This window comes from Rhinatrema bivittatum, chromosome 4 (genome assembly GCF_901001135.1).
Source record: "Rhinatrema bivittatum chromosome 4, aRhiBiv1.1, whole genome shotgun sequence".
Taxonomy (NCBI): domain Eukaryota; kingdom Metazoa; phylum Chordata; class Amphibia; order Gymnophiona; family Rhinatrematidae; genus Rhinatrema; species Rhinatrema bivittatum.
In genome coordinates, this window is record NC_042618.1 from 99801037 (window position 1) to 99820080 (window position 19044).

General features: G+C 43.5%; 1 long non-coding RNA gene across 1 annotated transcript in view; it reads left to right on the top strand.

Annotated features, from left to right (window-relative positions):
* Positions 1-17547, top strand: part of LOC115089333 — a 40979-nt gene extending 23432 nt beyond the window's left edge. The window contains exon 3 of the long non-coding RNA XR_003856080.1: positions 17127-17547. This is a non-coding gene — a long non-coding RNA (uncharacterized LOC115089333). The remainder of the gene's footprint in view (positions 1-17126) is intronic.
* Positions 17548-19044: the final 1497 nt, after the last annotated feature.

Sequence of the window (19044 nt, forward strand, 5' to 3'; positions counted from 1 at the left end):
CTGTCTCTGCAAACATTCAGGTCCTCACTCCCACACACAGTCTCTCAACTCATCTCATACACGCACACAATCTCTCAACTCATCTCATACATGCACACAATCTCTCAACTCATCTCATACACGCACTCTACGGGCCCTCAGCCTCTCTCTTACCTCTGGGCTCCTCTTCACGGGTCGCTGCAGGATGGGCTCTGCAGCGGCCCTGATCTTTGCGGGCCGATCTGCGGCAGCGGCGTCCCTCTTCTTCACGGGCCGATCCGCGACAGCGGCGTCTCTCTTCTTCGCGGGCTGATCCGCGGCAGCAGCGTCCCTCTTCTTCGCGGGCCGATCCGCGGTGGGGACCCTGCTACCGGGCCTCCTCCTCCTCTCAGCCCGCTGCTCTTCTTCTGCACGTGGCTGATGCTCCACCTCCTTCCTGCCCGTGCGGCTCCGGCAACATTTTTCTTCCGGGGCCACGTGGGCAAGAAGGAGGAGGAGCACCTGCGTGACCTTTTTCTTCGAGCCGTGGTGACGTAAGCTCCACCACGGCCCACCGATCTTCATGCTGTGTGTCTCCGGCACACAGCCCAGCCCAGCGAAACTTCACTGCTCAGCCGCCAGTGGGATGAGGTCCACCGGCGGCTGCATTGGTTCCCCACTTGCCGGTGTGTCACGTGCACCGGGCTTGCGCGACACACCGGCACACCTCAGGCGACACACTAAAGTGTCGCGACACACACTTTGGAAAGCTCTGACTTAGAGAATAGCCACTGCCATTAGCAATGGTAACATGGAATAGACTTAGTTTTTGGGTACTTGCCAGGTTCTTATGGCCTGGATTGGCCACTGTTGGAAACAGGATGCTGGGCTTGATGGACCCTTGGTATGACCCAGTATGGCATTTTCTTATGTTCTTATATTCTTAACTGCTAAACATATCTGCCTCCCACATTGCTGGAAAGGACAATGTACAGGCCGACTTTCTCAGCAGGAAGAATTTAAACCCAGGAGAGCAAGAGTTAGCAGACAAAGCTTTCACCTCATAGTGGAGCGCTTGGGCTGCCCATACCTAGACTTGCTGGTGACTTCCGACAACACAAAAGTTCAGTGGTTTTTCAGTCGCAGACAGGATCCAAAAGCACTGGGCATTGATGCCCTCATTCAGGTGAGGCCACGTAACAGCCTGCTGTATGCCTTCCCACCCTGGCCTCTGAAAGGCAGGTTTGTTCAGAAGATTGCAATTCAGGTCAATACTGTACTTTTGGAGGCTCTATATTGGCTCTGAAGGCCATGGAATGCCGATCTGCAAAGATTGCTGGTGGACAGTTCCCTCAGAATGCTTCTTCAGAAGGGTCTGTTGTGGCAGGGACACATTCTTCACGAAGATCCGGGTTGATTTTGTCTTACAGTTTGGACCTTGAGAGGGCTAGGTGGTTAAAGCATGGCTATTCACCTGCAGTGATTTCCACTTTACTTCAGACCAAGAAATTTTCTACATGGAATCACCTTATACTAATGCTCCTTTTGGCGTCCCCCAGGGCTCCTCCCTATCACCCACCCTGTTTAATATCTACATTCTCCCCCTCTGCCACCTACTTTCAAACCTCAAACTCAAATTCTATATTTTTGCAGATGATCTTCAAATTTTAATCCCTATATCCAAATCATTGGACTCAACACTCAGGTTATGGAACTCTCATCTACAAACTATAAACCACTACTTATCCAGCCTCAACCTTGTGCTCAACACTTCTAAAACCGAACTCTTACTAATTACTCCAGAAGGTAGTCCCATACTTCTCCAATCACAAAATATTCCACATATACCACACGCCAGAGATCTTGGAGTCTTAATCGACAGTCACCTGAACCTAAAGCATTTTATAAAACACACTACTAAGGAGTGCTTTTACAAGTTACAAGTACTCAAAAAACTCAAACCACTCCTATTCCACTACGATTTCAGATCCGTCCTCCAAGCCATTCTGTTCTCCAAGATCGACTACTGCAATTCCATTCTGCATGGTCTTCCAGCCTCTACCATTAAACCTCTCCAGCTGCTACAAAATGCAGCGGCAAGGATTTTGACAAATACCAATCGGAGAGAGCATATTTCTCCTATTCTAAAAGATCTCCACTGGCTCCCAGTAAACTTCCGGATCCTGCATAAATCTCTCACAATCATTCATAAAAATATCCACCATCAGACCCCGCTTGATCTGTCTCATCCTCTCAGACTGCACTCGACAGCCAGGCCTTTAAGGGATGCCTACAAGGGATCTTTACACGTTCCTACAATCAAATTAGTGCACCACGCAAACCTCAGAGACCGCAGGCCCTTCCATGTGGAACGCCATGCCTCCGGACCTCAGACTGGAGACTTGTCTAACAACTTTTAAAAAGAAACTAAAGACATGGCTGTTCAGCCAAGCCTTCCCCACTACAAACCCCATTGCCTGATCTAGAATTGTACACCACACATCTTTGTAAACAAAATTCTCCATTTTTTTCATGCATAATATCCATTAAAGAGGTTGGCCCTCTTGCCCCCTCTTCTGTATATAGTATTTATTCTATTTATTTCACTTTATATATTTATTGCTCCGTTCACCCCTTCTTTATTTTCCTACTCCAAGTTAAGGCTTCCTTGTTATAATGTAACTGTATGCTCCGTATCTCTTGTTGATTGGTTAATTTTATATTCTGCTTAGTTCATTGTAAACCGAGTTGATTTGATTTGTATCAAGAAAGTCGGTATATAAAAGCCTCAATAAATAAATAAATAAAATACATCTCTGACCTATGTGAGAGTTCAGAGAACTTTCGAGGCCTGGTGTACGGAGTGAGGTTCTCAGCCTCTCAAAGTGGATATTCCATTGACATTGGAATTTTTACAGGAAGGATTGCATAAAGGTTTGGCTCTTTAACACCTTGAAGGTTCAAGTGGCAGCCCTCGCTTGTTAGAAGGGGTGAGTCAATGTGTTGCGTCCGTCGCTGCTCGATGTCCTCACTCCGCCCTTTTTACCTCTGTGGCGACTCCCTCTGGGTCTGATGGACGGCTGGCTGCCGCGGCGTCTCCATGCCATCTTCCTCCGGCATCCCCGGACCGGCTCGACGTTGCAGATCTGCCATGTTGCCTGATGACCTAGGGCGCGCACGCGCTCTGATTGAAGTACCAGCAAGGGCGCAAACCTCAGGGGCGACCCCTGAGATGACGTCATCCGCTTCCAATATTTAAAGGTCTCTAATTCACTATCTAACTGAGTTAGCAAGGAGAGGATTCGGATATGGATTCGGCTACGTTTCCTCCAAGCTACTGTACCTCCTCGGACTTACAAGAGGTACCTGCTCCTCGGGGGCCTCGCTCTTTTCTTTACTTTCAGATTACAGATAGGAACCGGTACTCGCTCCTCGAGGGCCCATGTTTCTGGACACTCTGAAGATTCGCTATTGCTGCTACAAGCAATTGTGAGTTACCATCGCTCTCTCAGAGCTTTCCCTGGGACCAGGTACTCGCTCCTCGAGGGCCTAAACCTTTCCAGTTCCTGAGCTTCCTTGAGACCTTATGTGAGTTTTGTCATCTAGTTCTGTTCATGAACCTTGTCTACTCAACCTTCTCACTCTTTACAGTTTCTCTACAGCTCAGCCATCCTGGATCGCGGTTCCAGTGTCTGAGGGACTACAGCCCTGCCGGGCATATCAGCTCACTACTGCCACCTCTGGTGGTTTCCAAAACCTGTTTAATAAAAGAACTAATGTGTGTCTGTCTCCATACTCAAGCCTAGCCGATGGTCCCTCTCGGGATATCCTCCCGGGGGCGTGGTCATCTGCCACCAGCCCAGGGATTCACCACTACTACCTCACATTCATAACAGATTGCTAAATCCCAGCATAGCGGAATATAACAGAATCTGAGACACCACAAGATAGCTGACTCCTCCTTCTTAGGAGCCATTCATTCAGATTGCTCCTCCAATCTAACGCCCAGCTTTCTTAACAGATTTAACAGATTGCTATCTTCTCACGGAGAACCCTAGCAGATTCTCAACAGATTGCCAACTCCTCCCTCTTCAGGAGCTCGCAGTCTAATTAACATCAGATTTCCAACACAATTGTGGGCCTTTGTCTTCCCATCCCAATCTGTCCCTGTTCTTGAAGGGAGTTAAGCATCTTCGTCTTCCCTGCCAGTGCCTCTGTGGAACCTTAATCTGGTCCAGAATACCTTGGCGGGTCTGACTTTTCGACTGCTACCTAGCCTTTCCTTGAGGCTGCTTACCTTGAAGACAATTTTTCTAGTGGCAATCTGTTTTGTATGTCAGGTTTCCAATACAGATTTGGACTGTGCCTTCTTTTTTACCAAAAATGGTTTCAGAGTTTTATTTGAATCAATCCATTTCCCTGCCCATGTTGGACAGGAACAGAGATGAGAGTGAGTATCATCTTTGTGTACCTTGGACATCAAGTGTCATTTGCTGTGGTACTTGGAAGTTACTAAATCTGTCCAGAAGTCTGATTACCTGTTTGTGCTCCATGGTGGTGGTAAACAAGGTGAACCAGTGACTGAGGCAACTATTGCCCATTGGGTTAAGGAAGTCATCACGCCCGCCAGTGTCAATGCCAAGATTCCTTTGCTGAAGCAAATTAGGCTGCATTCCATGAGGGCTCAGGCAGTATCGTGGGCGGAAATTCGATTGTTGTCTCATGTTGAGATTTGCCAAGTGGTGACGTGGTCATCATTACACACTTTTCCAAGCATTACCACTTGGATGGTCAGGCTCAGGAAGACATCACATTCATGCAGGCAATGTTGACTGGACCGCGAGCAGCCTCCTGCCATGTTCAGGAGTAGCTTTGGTACATCCTACTTGTGGCGATTGGCCTTCCTGAGTGCAGAGGAAGGAGAAATTACTACTTACCTGATAATTTCCTTTCCTGTAATGAAGGCAGGCCAATCCCCGACCTGCCCTCGGCTGCTGATTTTTGCCTTTGGTTTATCCTCTAGGTTTGGATATTGCAGCATGTTCTTGTTTTTCATTTGAAGACTGGTAAGTGGTCTCACCAACTCCTCAGTTTAGTGACTATTGATTATTTTGGCTGAGCTCAATGTTACCTTTGTGTTGGAAGCATGAGTGGTTGATTGTTAATAATCATGTTCAAGTATTTTCAGTTTGTCTACAATTTGGCATTTTCAGAAAATAGTGTCGGGCTAATGTCAGGGCAGGGCTATATATCTGTAACATCATCTTTTACTCTTTTTCCATCTGTTGGTAGAGGTGTATAATCCACTTGTGGGGATTAGCCTGCCTTCATTACAGGAAAGGAAATTATCAGGTAAGAAGTAATTTCTCCATTGGCATTTACCTGTTCCATTCCACTCATTTTATAGACTGCTTCATTATGTCTTCCCTATGCCATCTCTTCTTCAAGCTGAAGAGTCCTAACCTCTTTAGTCTTTCCTCATAGGGGAATCATTTCATCCTCTTTATCACTTTGGCCACCTTTCTCTGTACCTTTTCTAATTCTGCTATATCTTTTTTGAGATGTGGTGACCAGAATTGTACACAGTGCTCAAGATATGATCGTACCATGGAATGATACAGAGGCATTATAATATTCTCTATTTTATTCTTCATTCTTTTCCTTATAATTCCTAGCATTCTTTTTTTTTTTTAATTTATATTTTATTAAGATTTTTAAACAATTTAACATTGTAAAAAAACACAAGAAAATACCCTGTTTTACAACATTACACCGTATCAGGTAATACATATTATCATACGAACAAAAAACAGTAATATTTAGTCCACATTACCGGAGGTTACTTAAACAAAATAATAGTATCATAGTAAATCTGTAAGTACACCTTACAGATAAGGAGAGTATAACAATTATTGCAGTTACATTACTCAACCTAATTCTTTGTCCACTAAGAAAGACTCTAAGTGGGAAGGATCTTGAAAAATAAATTTATTTTTCTGATAGATCACAGAGCACTTACAGGGAAATTTTAAATAGAATGTAGCCCCAAGGGCTAACCCTCTAGATTTTAAAGTCAACAATTCCTAGCATTCTATTTACTTACTGAGCAAAGGATTTCAGCATATTATTCACAATAATGTCTAGGTTTATTTATTTAAAACATAATGCTGCCAATCCATAGCTCTCAGTAGCTTACAATAAAACATACATAAAACAACATTAAATCTTAAAACAGAACATGACTGCATTCAGACGTGGTGCCGGCGTGGCGGAGGCGCGGGGTAAGTCGGCTGGTTGCGGGGCTGTCCCGCAACCAGCCCATATTTATAGGAGGATTACATACATTCAACAATTAGTTAATCCACAGGAGAGAGAGTCAATCTTTAGCACTTTGGAGTAGATTTTAAAGGGTGCGCGCGGGCGTACATGTGCGCGCGCTATCCGTCGCGCACACATGTACGCCTGATTTTATAACTTGCGCAGGCGCGCGCAAGTTATAAAATCTGGGGTCGGCGCACGCAAGGGGGTGCACAATTGTGCACCTTGCGTGCACTGAGCCCACACAGAGCCGCGCTGCCTTCCTCCGTTTCCTACCCTCCCACCCCACCTTCCCTTCCCCTACCTCCCCTGCTCTTTCCCCCCTACCTTTTTCTTTTTTTTTCTTGTTTTAAAACTTACTTCAGCCCTGGGGTTGAAGTAAGTTGCGCGCGCCGGCTGACTGCCGGCGTGCGATTCCCCGCACAGCAACAAATGGCCGCTGTGCCGGGAGCCTCTGACCCCACCCCGCCCCCTTCTCCGCCCCTTTAGCAAAGCCCCGGGACTTACACACATCCCGGGGCTTTACGTGCGTAGCTGGGCCTTTTGAAAATAGGCCCGGCGTGCGTAAGTCCGGTTACGTGTGTAAATCCAGCGGATTTAAGAGCAAAACCCTTTGAAAATCCAGCCCTTTATGTATTAGTAAAGTGGTCTCATATTGGATCCTCTCCCTGATCGGAAGCCAGTATAGCTCTTTCAACACAGGGGACATATGCTACCGCTTACCTCGCCCGTCTATTAAATGAGCAATAGAGTTCTGCATTATACTCACAAATGAATCGAGGGTGCACCGAGCAGTAATCCAGAGTAGGGAGAAGTAAAGCTTGCACGGTTGAACGAAAGTCATGTCTAAACTTCGGTTAGTGAGATCTTTGAAATCATTGCTGAATAAAGTATTCCAAATGAACAATTGCCCCAGTCAGTGCAGACATACATAAGTTAGAGTCTAGAATGATACCAGACTCTTAACGTGGGTTACCATGGGAATAGAGATATTCTCAAACATGAGTGAGGAAGGCACCGTCAATCTATTGGAACATTGAAGAAATGTGACTTCCGTCTGTTTAATGTTCAACGCCATCATATTGTGGGCTAACCAATATTTAACTGCTGACAAATAGAGACCATTTCAAACGTTTCATCCCAAGATGGTAGTACAAGAAGAAAAAAATTAATATCGTCCGTAAACAACCAGCATCCCTCACAAAGCCCAGCCAATAATTTGCATAAAGGTGCCACATAGATGATAAACAGGGCAGAGCCTTGGGGGACACCGGTTTTCAAAGGATGCCACGAGGAGTGATTTCCAGTGGTGGACCCTCAGTAGTTTTTGATTGGTCAATTCAGCACTCGACTGCTAATCCCACGTTCTTTCAGATGGTATAGCAGCACCTCATGACTTTGTCAAATGCTGCAGAGATGTTTAAGCACACTAGCACAAAGCTCTGACTCCTGGCGAATCCTTTCCTAAAAACATCAAGACAGGACAGAAGGAGAATTTCGGTATGTTGATGTTTCCTAAATCCAAATTGATATTAATTTATTACAAGATTATCTTGCAGAAACTGATCAAGTTCACGATGCACAAACGATTCAACAATCTTTGCTAAAAAAAAAAAAAAAAAAAGAGAGAGCGACAAGGATAATATCAAACAGTAATTAGACAGTTCCTGGATATCTAGATCAAATTTCTTCAGCAGAGGGTGAATTACGGTGTGCTTCAGTGAGAGATTAACCATTTTACAAATTGCAGGTGCAGTGACCTCCTTAATTGCTACCAAAGCATGGATTGGCAGATATTAAAAGAGCAGCCTGCTGGATTCACGGCAGGCATAATCTGCTTCACTTCAGAAACTACCAAGTCCCGAAAATTGATGCAGCATGAACAGGCAATGGTGGCTCAGACGTAAACCAGTCAAGACTATGTGAACATAGAGAGCAAATTTTCTCCACTTTCGAGAAGTAGAGCAAGAACTTATCAAATAGGGAAACAATGGGGTTGAGGGATACCGGTAAACAAATACTCCCCGGGCACTAACCCGAAAACTGAATTTTCCCGAAATTTCAGGAAAATTTGGTTCAGTTTTCGGGTTCCCCGAACCAGGACAAATTCGTCCTAAACGATTGCACATCCCTAGTTGCTGGTTCTCATCCGAGGTCTCCTGGTTCCTGGTTCATCTATTCCTGTTCCAAGTCTTCAGCTCCGCTCGAGTCTTCGGTCTGTCCTAAGTCTCCAGTCTTCAGTGTCAGCAAGCCTGGATATGCTCACCTGCCAGTGGCATGGACCCCACAGCCAGCCTTGGGGTTGTGTCGGTCACTGCGTAGGGGCTCATGCTCACATACATCGTCCTCACAACACTATGTCTTATATCACACCTCTGTCAAGGATGGCATAGAGGTTAGGAAGGGTTGCTCATTAATGTGGCACTGTTTGCAAAACCTTTACCTTAACTATATACGCGCAAGAAAAGTGTGTAGAACCCATTTCAAAATACCGCCTTTTCACCTGCACATTATCTCTTATTTTTTTAGGTCTGTTTGAAATGCTAAAAAAAATAGGTACACCATGAGAGCGCTCATAAAATGTCCCTCACAAATGTGCAATCAGCCAGCTGTGTGAATTATATTATTAAGGAGAAAAAAAGAGCTGTCCCAGGTAATTTTGCCCTCTGATTGTCTTTGTGCTGGTCCGGTCTGCAAGCTGGGCTGTGCAGTTGGCGTCCTCTGTCTGAATGTGACTGAGGCAGAGGAGGCTCCTGGATGAAGCCCTCCCTTGCAGAAAAGGCCTTCTTGCCTGCTGCTATTTAAAGAGTTATCAGTCCACTCTTACAATGGAAAAAAAAAAAGTTAAAAAGTGACACCAAGGCTCACAGAAGCACTATTTAATCAGGGATTGCAATCTAAGTGTTGCAGTAATCCTTTTATATACCCTTGCAGTACTGCTTTGGCATATAAGGTAAGACCTCCAAATACAAGTGAGGGTTATTCCTGCCAGTGCTGCTTTAGTGAAGGGTGATAATATACTGTTCCTGGTGTTTATATTGGCACAAGCTCCACTGCACTGTCACAAACATCATCCCTTAAATATATAGTTCTTCCATTTCCAACATTATTTGTAAAGCTTTGAGAGAGGGGTTTGGGTTTGAGTTCAGGTCAGCAGAGCCCTGAACGTGTTTTCTTCCTCCAGTAAGAGCTGGTTTCAGGGGAGCAGCAAACCTCAAAAATAACCTGCAAGGAGAGAAAGCAAAGCGAAGAACGCATGGTCTGCGAGCCCACCGCATCATGCGAGGTTTCGGCACTGAAAACATAAGCACGGTCTCTTGGGATGGCTTATTTCTGACTAAGTGAACTTGGCAGCTGCATGCGATCTACTCGCTGTCCTGAGAGAACCTTGGAAACGGTTCAGAGCTCAAATGGAACAAACTGCACCTTTTAAGTGCAACAGAAGGGGGAAGGAGAAAGCTGGAAAGCACTGTAGACGAGCTGAAAGAAAACGGAACTGCACTTTTCCTGCTCTGCACTGTTTGCAAAGTATATACCCAGCAAGGGACACCATGAGTTTATTCTTGGTTCTAAGCTGCTCTCTAGCCCCCCCCAGCCCCGGGATGGGTTGGAATGCAAAGGTGCCCGCAATGAAACCAGATGAAGCAAACAGCACAAAGCCTGCATGGTGAACAAGTATCAGTGGTTTAACTTATGAACACGTAAAATGCAGGAACAGAATAGGTAGTGAATGAATGGCCCTTTTGTGGGTAAGCTGACATATCCCCTGGAAGCAAAATAAAAGATAAACTTAAAACAATTTCCTAATAATGTATATAAACATACCAGACGCTATACCACCAATAATTCTTCAGAAAAGAATAGGAAATGTAGCTGGGGCCCTCACTGGCAGCATGGTCCAGGCATGCAGCTGAGGGATGAAGCCCTTGAGGGTCAGACGGCCAGGGTTTTCCTGGACGCCTCACTTAGCACACCCACAGGTTTCTTGATCATCATCGACATCCTGATTTCAGCTTTTGCTTGTTTCAGTCTGGTACTGAGATTCATACATGATGACATATCCCAAACACAAAGTATCAGTTATTTATTTTTAATGGACGGTGCGCTAAAGTAGTCTTGGTTTACATCAACCTGCTCTATCATTAAAGTATCATATAAAAATGCATCTAGAAATAATCCACTGATGCGCAATCTCATTTTCTGTAGTGCGGCATTCTTGTAGCCGTACTGGTCCAGGAGAAAACTGGAATCTTAGGAGTGAATTTTCAAAGACTTACACATGTAAAAGTTAGCAGATATGCACATAAGTAGCATCAGTTCGCATAGATGCTATTTTATAAATCTCAACAAACATGGGTATTTTTGCTTTTGCATGCACATATACACATGTAAAAAGGGGGCGACCTAGGGGCATTTCAGGGAGGGACCAACATTGACCCGAATAAGTTGCTATTTTAAAAGACATTCAAGGAGATTTGCCAACTTACATGATTTTCCACCTGCTAATTATCTTGCATAAATGATACTAAACGTGTTTAGTGCGCACTATTGGCCAGGTGAATTGGGGGGGGGGGGAGGGGGGTCAGACTAAAGATCCAGGAGGGTCTCAGTGACTGGGTGAAGGACTGGGTGAACTAGTGGTAATTTGAAAAACTGGTAATTTCATATATGCACGCGTGTTTTAAAATATGCTGACTTTTACATGTAAAGTCTGATTTTTGTAAGTCCCACTTTATTTTCTCACGTAAAGTGTACGTGTATATATATTTTTAAAATACGTAGGAAAAATATATACATTTTCCGGGTAGATTTTCAAAAAGTTGCGCGTGTTTAAAATCAGGGGTTACACGCTTGGCTGGGCCTTACGCACACCGCGTGCATTTTCAAAGGGGCTCAGCCGGGGGGGGGGGGGGGGGCCAGCTGGGACAGCGCCATTCATCACTGTCACGGCGCACTCAACTTATTTCAGTTCGGGCCCTGACGTAAGTTGAAAACCAAGGAACAAAAAAAAGGTACGATTTAGGGCTTGTGGAAGGGAAGGGGAAGGGAGGTTAGGGTAGGGGGGTAGGGAACTAGGGAAGGCGGGGATGCCACCCGCACATGCCTGCGCGGATTATAAAATCTGGCGCGTATGTGCGTGCGGCCCGTGTATTTTATAACATGCGCGCGTGTTATAAAATCGCCGTGTCCATGTGTGCGTGCTGGGAAGCGCACTTCTTTAAAAATCTACCCCTTAATGCATTCAAATTCTTGCTTTCAGTACACTGCACATATTCGTGCATACTCAATAAAACTGTCAATATACGATATATGATCAACTATTGTTAATAAATAAACATCATATTTAAAGGCTACATATAGCTACCACCGTGTGGTCTATATTTAATAGAGTGAGGAAACCTCATAGAAATGGCGGGCTTCTTGTGTGGTGGCCCGCAGCTTGCCAACTCTGAAGCTTTTACAGTCACTAGCGGAACTACGACTGTAATTTCCAGCTTACAATCATCGGTTTCCCCACTTAGACGTTGGTCCATTCATTAAGGAACATTTTATAGAAAACTTTTTTTTTAAAGGTTTTTTAGTTTATAATTCCTTTAGGCAGTAATAAAGAACTTTATCGAAGCAGGACTCGAACAGCATTTGAAAAACCGCACAGCCCGACAAGGCTCGTGTTTCTTTAGGCTTCATCAGGGGCAATAAAGTGCAGTGTCTACAATGAAAAAACAAATAATGCCATGGGCATATATATTAATTTCAAAAGTTACCTTATCTCGCTGCCTAGATAATACATACGTTTCTGGTATCTGCCAAGTTACATATTCTGCTTGGGCCAATATCTAAGTGGGGAAACCGATGATTATAAGCTGGAAATTACAGTCGTAGTTCCGCTAGTGTCTGTAAAAGCTTCAGAGTTGGTAACCTGCGGGCCACCACACAAGAAGCCCGCCATTTCTATGAGGTTTCCTCACTCTATTAAATATAGACTACACGGCGGTAGCTATATGTAGCCTTTAAATATGATGTTTATTTATTAACTATATTCGTGCATAAGCATATGTATGTGCACATGTTGCGGCTAAAAGATACATGTCTTCTATAATACATACACTATGTGTGGATTTTAAAATACTATGGTGTAACTATGCACAGAGCTTGAAAGTTATCCTCTCTGTGAGTTGTGTTGGAAACGCATTTCATGTAACTGCACGTGTGCACATGTAACTGCATGTGTGCATGTTATAAAATAGCCTGGACGTGTGTACATGTGCCGAATGTTAAATGGATGGGTGCTTGTGCCCACACATGCCGCCTCTACCACGTAAGTGGGGGAATTTTATAAGGGACCAATACAATATGCCATATCTAGTTTTCCCAGTTCACCCAGCTTAGAGATAGGACTTACAAAACCCTCCCCCCACTAATTTATTAGCCTCCCTTTCCCTCTGTTAGTCCCAACCCTTAAAACCCTGCTGACTAGCCTAGATTTTTTTGTTTTAATACTTACTCGCCATCCCTAGCAGAAGCAAATTTTCTTGGCAGGTGACCCCGGCATGCGCAAAGACGCGTAAGTATTTACGTGCACGTTTCTTTGCCAACGTGCCCATGCCCTGCCCAGACTATGCCCATGCTCCGCCCCTTTTTAGAAACTTTTCACTTGTGCGCGCAGCGGGAGATACATGCATCCATGGGCGGCTTTTAAAGAGCACTCGGCGCACACCGACCCAACTTGTGCAGGTAGCTCCCGGTTTTGGTGTGTGCAGGGCTTTGAAAATTTGCCTTTGTGTGTATTTATTTGCTTCCTGTTTCTTTTTTTTTTTATTCTTTATTTTCCATTTTTCACTGATTATAACAAAATATATGTTAACAATACTGAAATATACTCATATAATCGTGTTGACTCATAATTTGTCCTTACAATCAGTATATGGTAATTCATTCATATAGAAATGTGTAAGACATTGATATATTTAATGAGCGACTTAAAAAAGAATAGAGTTATCATACTCAAAGTTAAGGAAACAAAGATGCAACAGTTTCAAAAATTCCTGCTCTCACACATTTGCTGCTTTTAAGGGGTGTGCGTCTAGAAATGCCTGTAACGCGGAAACTTCATAAAAAAGATATTTTTGATCTTCATACCATATTTCACATTTACATGGATATCGAAGATAGAATTTTACTCCCCTAGACAAGATGTCATTTTGTAATCTCAGGAATTCTCTTCTCCTTAATTGCGTTACTCTTGATAAGTCTGGATACATCCAGATCTGTTGACCATAATATTTCTGTGCCCTATTACGTAAAAATAGCCGCAAGACTATATCCCTTTCTAATGGAAATATGAAAGAAACAAATAAGGTTTCCTTACAGATATTTCTATCTCATTTGTCATTTCTAGGATTTCTGAAATATTCATGGATTGCTCCGGTTGATTGTCTCTTTTAGATGATTTTTTTTTAATATAGTAGATTTTTGCCAAAGCAGGTATAGCCTGCTCTGGCATCTTCAATATTTTTTTTAAATACTCTATAAACATTTCTTTTGGCGTGATGGTCCTTTGAAAGGGGAAGTTTAATATTCTTAAATTAGAATATCTAAGATTGTTCTCCATATATTCAAATCTTTTTTCATTCGAAATCTCTGACTTAACTAAATTTTTTTGAATATCTTCCACTTTATGTAATCGTTCATCTTGTTTTTCCAATTTATTATTATAAGTGACAACTACTTTTTCTACTTCAGTAACCTTTTGTTGAGTATCAGTATGAGTTTTCGTTAACTTAATTATAGCAGTCTCGAGAGACTTAATAGCAGCCCAAAGAGTATCCATGGTAACTTCAGATATCCTAGAAGGTATAATTGAGTCCGTTACAGACTTATCCTCCTCATCACCCCCAACAGCAATGTTCTCCGTCCCTTTACCCAAATTAATAACTACCTTTGAAACTGGGGCAAAAAATCCATTATTTTCTTTAGATAATATTGGTGGGGTAGGAGTACTGGGAGCCCTGGGGCTGAAAGAGATGGCTTCGGCCGGGGAGACTGACTCTTGCTCCAAGTCTGTCTCCCCAATGGCCCTATCCTCCGGGTTCATCTCTGTTGCTGACGCAAAGAAAGAGGAGAGGAGCCCTGCAGAGGATTTCAATTCTAAAGCATGAGATTCAGAGTCGCCATACTGATTGTTACACTCGGTAGAGTTCACACGTTTCTCCTCCCTCCAGAAATCCTCCTGGAAGGAGTTGCCGATAAAACCCTTTGAATCTCATGCCTTTGAATTGAAATCCTCTGCAGGGCTCCATTACCTTCTTTACATACTAAGGTCACAGCGTTTACCGTTACAATTTTAGGCTTTGTCCCTCCCGATGCAGCCCTTGTGGCGAAACACGGTACTGAGGAAAGCAAAGGAAAGCTGGGTTATCACAGTGGTGAGAAACATTTCCCACCACTGCCAACTGCTCTGCCAGTGGCCTGACAGAGAGAAAGGAGAGTGAGTAGAATGGCTCAAAGGAAGATAGGAGGCAATGGAACTGGTGTTGACAGTATAAGAAGAAAGTCGGAGGGAAGAAAGACAGGAATGAAGAAATGGAAGAGAAAGAGGGGGACAGGAAGCCATGATTGGCCTGGTTAAGGTGAGTGAGATTGGATGGCAGCCTATCAGGGAGAGGAGAGAACCTCCCCCCAGAAATCTTACTGGACAGAGGTAGAGAGGGAGGGAGGGACAGCGGCAGTTTCCCTTTGAAAAGGAGATTGCAGATCTGCAGGTACCAGGGATGATTTTCTGCCAGGTGGCACCAAGTTGCCAGCCTGGAACTTTTATGAACTTCCTTCCTTTCCCCTATTGCAGCTGGATTGAAAGGTGGAATGGCCTCGACCTTCAATTATGAGGACAATATTTAAATAGTTGTGCAAATTGTCCTTCTACGTATTCAGTTTAGATCAAAGCTTTAAACATTATGAATGATTCTGGAGTGCATATCGAGTTTTGTTATGGCCTGATAAAATGAAAGAGAAGTGTGTGGGGGTCCAGGAAACGTTTTGAAGCTGAAAAGGGGTCCGTGTTCCCTGAAAGGTTGGGAACCCCCGATCTAGAGTCGAGAGACAAATTTACAACAAAGAGCCAATTTCAGTAGATTCTGGTGCCTCAAGTCATTTAACTGGACAGAGTGAATTACTTGCAATCTATACAGCAGCACAGGACAGACCTATAACAATGGCCATTGGCACATCACATCCACGGAAGCAGTGGAAATAGGAAGTATTCAGTTCAAGCCGTATCGAGACAGAGGCTATGAAAGTCTGATAGCTGAAGATGTACTCTATGTACCTGAATTATTTGACAATTTCATATGTTTCCTAATTACCAGATGCTGGACTGAAAGTGATTTTTGACAGGATAGTTGTGATGTCAAAAATGACAAATAACTTTTGTTCTCTGCATCTCTGTGGCATTTATTGGATGAATGCCACAGATATATATGTAGCTAGTGAGCGATCATGAAAATATTGCACAAGAAATTAATACCAAGTTGTGGCACGAACACCTTGCACATTTAAACTATGACAATCTAAAATCTATAAGCAAAGTTGGGAAAATCAAAGGTATTTACTTGAAAACAGGAGTTCTGAACCATGTGAGGACCGTGTCAAAAGTAAACATTCGAGAAACCATCTATATCACACCAACAGGAGTTTGGAATTCATCATGAAAACAAAGCTCCATATTCACTATCCCAAAATGTAAATGCAGAACATGATGAACAATTCTGAAACAGTAAGTACTGCTACTCGTATAAGAATCTGTAACAACAGGTCACTGAAAGAAAAATCACAAGAAATATGGATACTCAAGAGGCAATCAGTGGGATACTTCCATGTGTTTGGATGTCTCATGTAGGCCTGAATGCTGGATTCCCAAGCAATATCAGAAAAAATTAGATGCAATGAGCAAACCTACTAGCTTTGTTCTTTTTTATGAAAACAGGAAAGGATATTGCTTGTATGAACTCAAAATGAAGAGATTTCTGACACGCAGAGATCTAAAGTTTTTTGAGTCAAGAACAAGACCTGAAATTCTAGAAAATGGAGGTGACAGTTCGAGGGATTATGATCAAGTCACTTATTTCCCACAGGAAGAGAACACTGGACAATATCATATTAATGAAATACCAAGAAGCCATGATGAAAAGTCAATTGATAATGAGATAGAGTTATCATATGAACTTCCATCGGCTATGGCAGACACGCATAGTGAAATCTCATCAGAAACAAGCAGGAAGCAAGCCATTCAGGAGTGAATTTTCAAAGGGGTTTTACATGTAAAGATAGTTTAAATGCAGTTAAGGAGTACATATTTGTGCATACATGCTATTTTATAAACTTTGAGAGTATATGCATATTTTTTATGTCATGCATACATTTTACTGAGAAAAAAAATGAGTTGCCTAGGATCATTCAGGGGTAGGGTTCTGAAGTACTCCAGTAGATGCTATTTTGTAAAAGGTATACATGTAGACATTACTGAACTTCTTCATACACTTTCATACCCAATTAACTCGCACAAGTGAAATTGGGATTGTCTATTGACTGCAGTTTTTGGGTGGGAGGCTGGGGTAAACTCATGGGGTTCAGGATGATGTGCTAGAAGGGGCTAGGTGAACTAGAGAAGGAGTCGGTGAACTGGTGATTCTAAATACATGCGCAAGAATTTTCAATGGTATACGCACATACTTTATAAAATACTTGCTTTCATGTTTAATTCTGGGTGTTTATTTGCGCAGTGTCATAATTATTTTGCATGTAAAAATACTTGATATACCTTCTGTTCGTCTTGCGCATCTTTCCTCTCCTAGAGAAACATCATTCTCTGTAGCTGCTCCAGCTTTGTGGAATCTCCTCCCATTTGAGTTGCGTACACAAGATCATCTGAAAAAATGTAGACGTTTATTAAAAGACTTCCTGCTTCAACATGCAGCATGTTCTAAATAATCGACGAGTTGCATATAGAAGATAGCCTCCTTCCTTCAATATGCTTATGACTTGTTCAAATATATAATGATGGAATTACACGGTTAGGGAATATTAACAATACTATCTTCCTCCGGCAAATGTCTCTACTGTCTGTTATTTTTTATTTTTTTGAATGTTAATAGTATGTTTGCTTTCTGTATTGTACGTTATCAAATTACATTGTGTATGTTTTTACTGTGAATCGCCTAGACCTATTTTGTGACAGGTGATCAACAAATTTTAATAAAATGAAAATGAAATGTACACATGTTTATAAAATGGGAAGCTAAAGTATGTGCTTTCTTGCTTTGGAAATATATGCATGTATTTTCGGAGCAGAAATATGTAGTATTTTATAAACTGTGTAGCTCCCCCCACACAGTTAACAAAATCCCAGCATTAATCTCCTCACATCCATTTATTCAACCAGCAGCTAGGTTTGAAAATTGAGCTCAGTGCATAAGTTGTGACCCCCTGATACATCAGTACCTAAACTTGTCATGTGGTGCCAGGCTGGAGTCAGGATAAACTCCCACAGGAGTAGTTCAGGCCTGCAGGGCTGGACGACTGCTGGTCTTCTGCCTAGCCAACCCCTCTCTTTCAGGATGAGCCCTTGGGTTCTGGGGGCCGCTAGGGCTTGTCTCCTGGTGGACATCATGGCTGGTCTCTGCTGGAAGCTGGGCTAGTGCTGGGGCTTGGCAGGAGCTGGATACAGACAAGGCTGGAGGCTGAGTTGATAATGAGGGTGTGGCAGGAGCTGGAAACAGACAAGGGTGATTACTGGCTCCGACTGGGGACTGCATACAGGTCAGGCTGGGTACTGCATACAGGTTCAGAGCTGAGCCAGGGACAAGAGCAAGGACAGTGAAACAGACAAGGAACTGGATAGGGCTGTACAAGATAGAACTAGGACTGGACAGGGCAGAGTAAGTCAGAACAAAGACTGGACAGGACTGGACTAGACAAGGACAGGGAATAATGAACAAAGAAGCCCAACAGGGCATAGGGTTGGCTAGGAGAATCTAGGAGGTCCAGAGGCCATAAGGTAAAGCAGAGAGGCCCAGGGGGCCAGGGAACAAGGCAAGGAGACTGGGATGCCTGGGAGGCCAGAAAGCAAGGCAAGTAGGCCTGGAAGGCCAGAGAACAAGGCAAGGAGGCATGGAAGGCCACAGTGTGAGACAGGAGGCCATAAGAGGCCACATGGCAAGGCAGAAAGCTTGTGTATGCTGCAAGGCAAGACAGGAAGCCTGGGTAGGTCGTAAGGCAAGACAGGGTAGCAAGAAAGTGGCCTGATCAAAGAGCCGAGGTGACTCGATGAAGAGTCATCGATGGACTGGATAGGCTGGTTTAAGTAATGCAGGAATTGCTGAGCCAGGTGGTCAGTGAGGAGGTGGCTCAGGTAGCTAGGAGCAGAGCTTGCTGGAGGCCTCTACTGGTGGGGAAGCATCATAGCAATTAGAACCAGGGCACAGTGAGGGTGCATAGCAGGCGAAACCGTGACAAAACCAAAGCAGAAGCAAAGTGTTATTGCAACAGTGTGCCTTATTAAGTAAAAGAACCAATATGCATTGAAGCTTGATATGTGGTGGAGGCTATAGCTGAAGAACTTTCATCTCACAGCAGGATACAATTTGAGACCTGCTGCCAAGAAAGGACATGAAAGTTATTAAATCAAAATGGGTATTTAAATTAAAATTAAGTCCTAAAGATGATGTGGAACGATATAAAGCATACTTAGTGGCAGTTGGTTATGATCAGCAA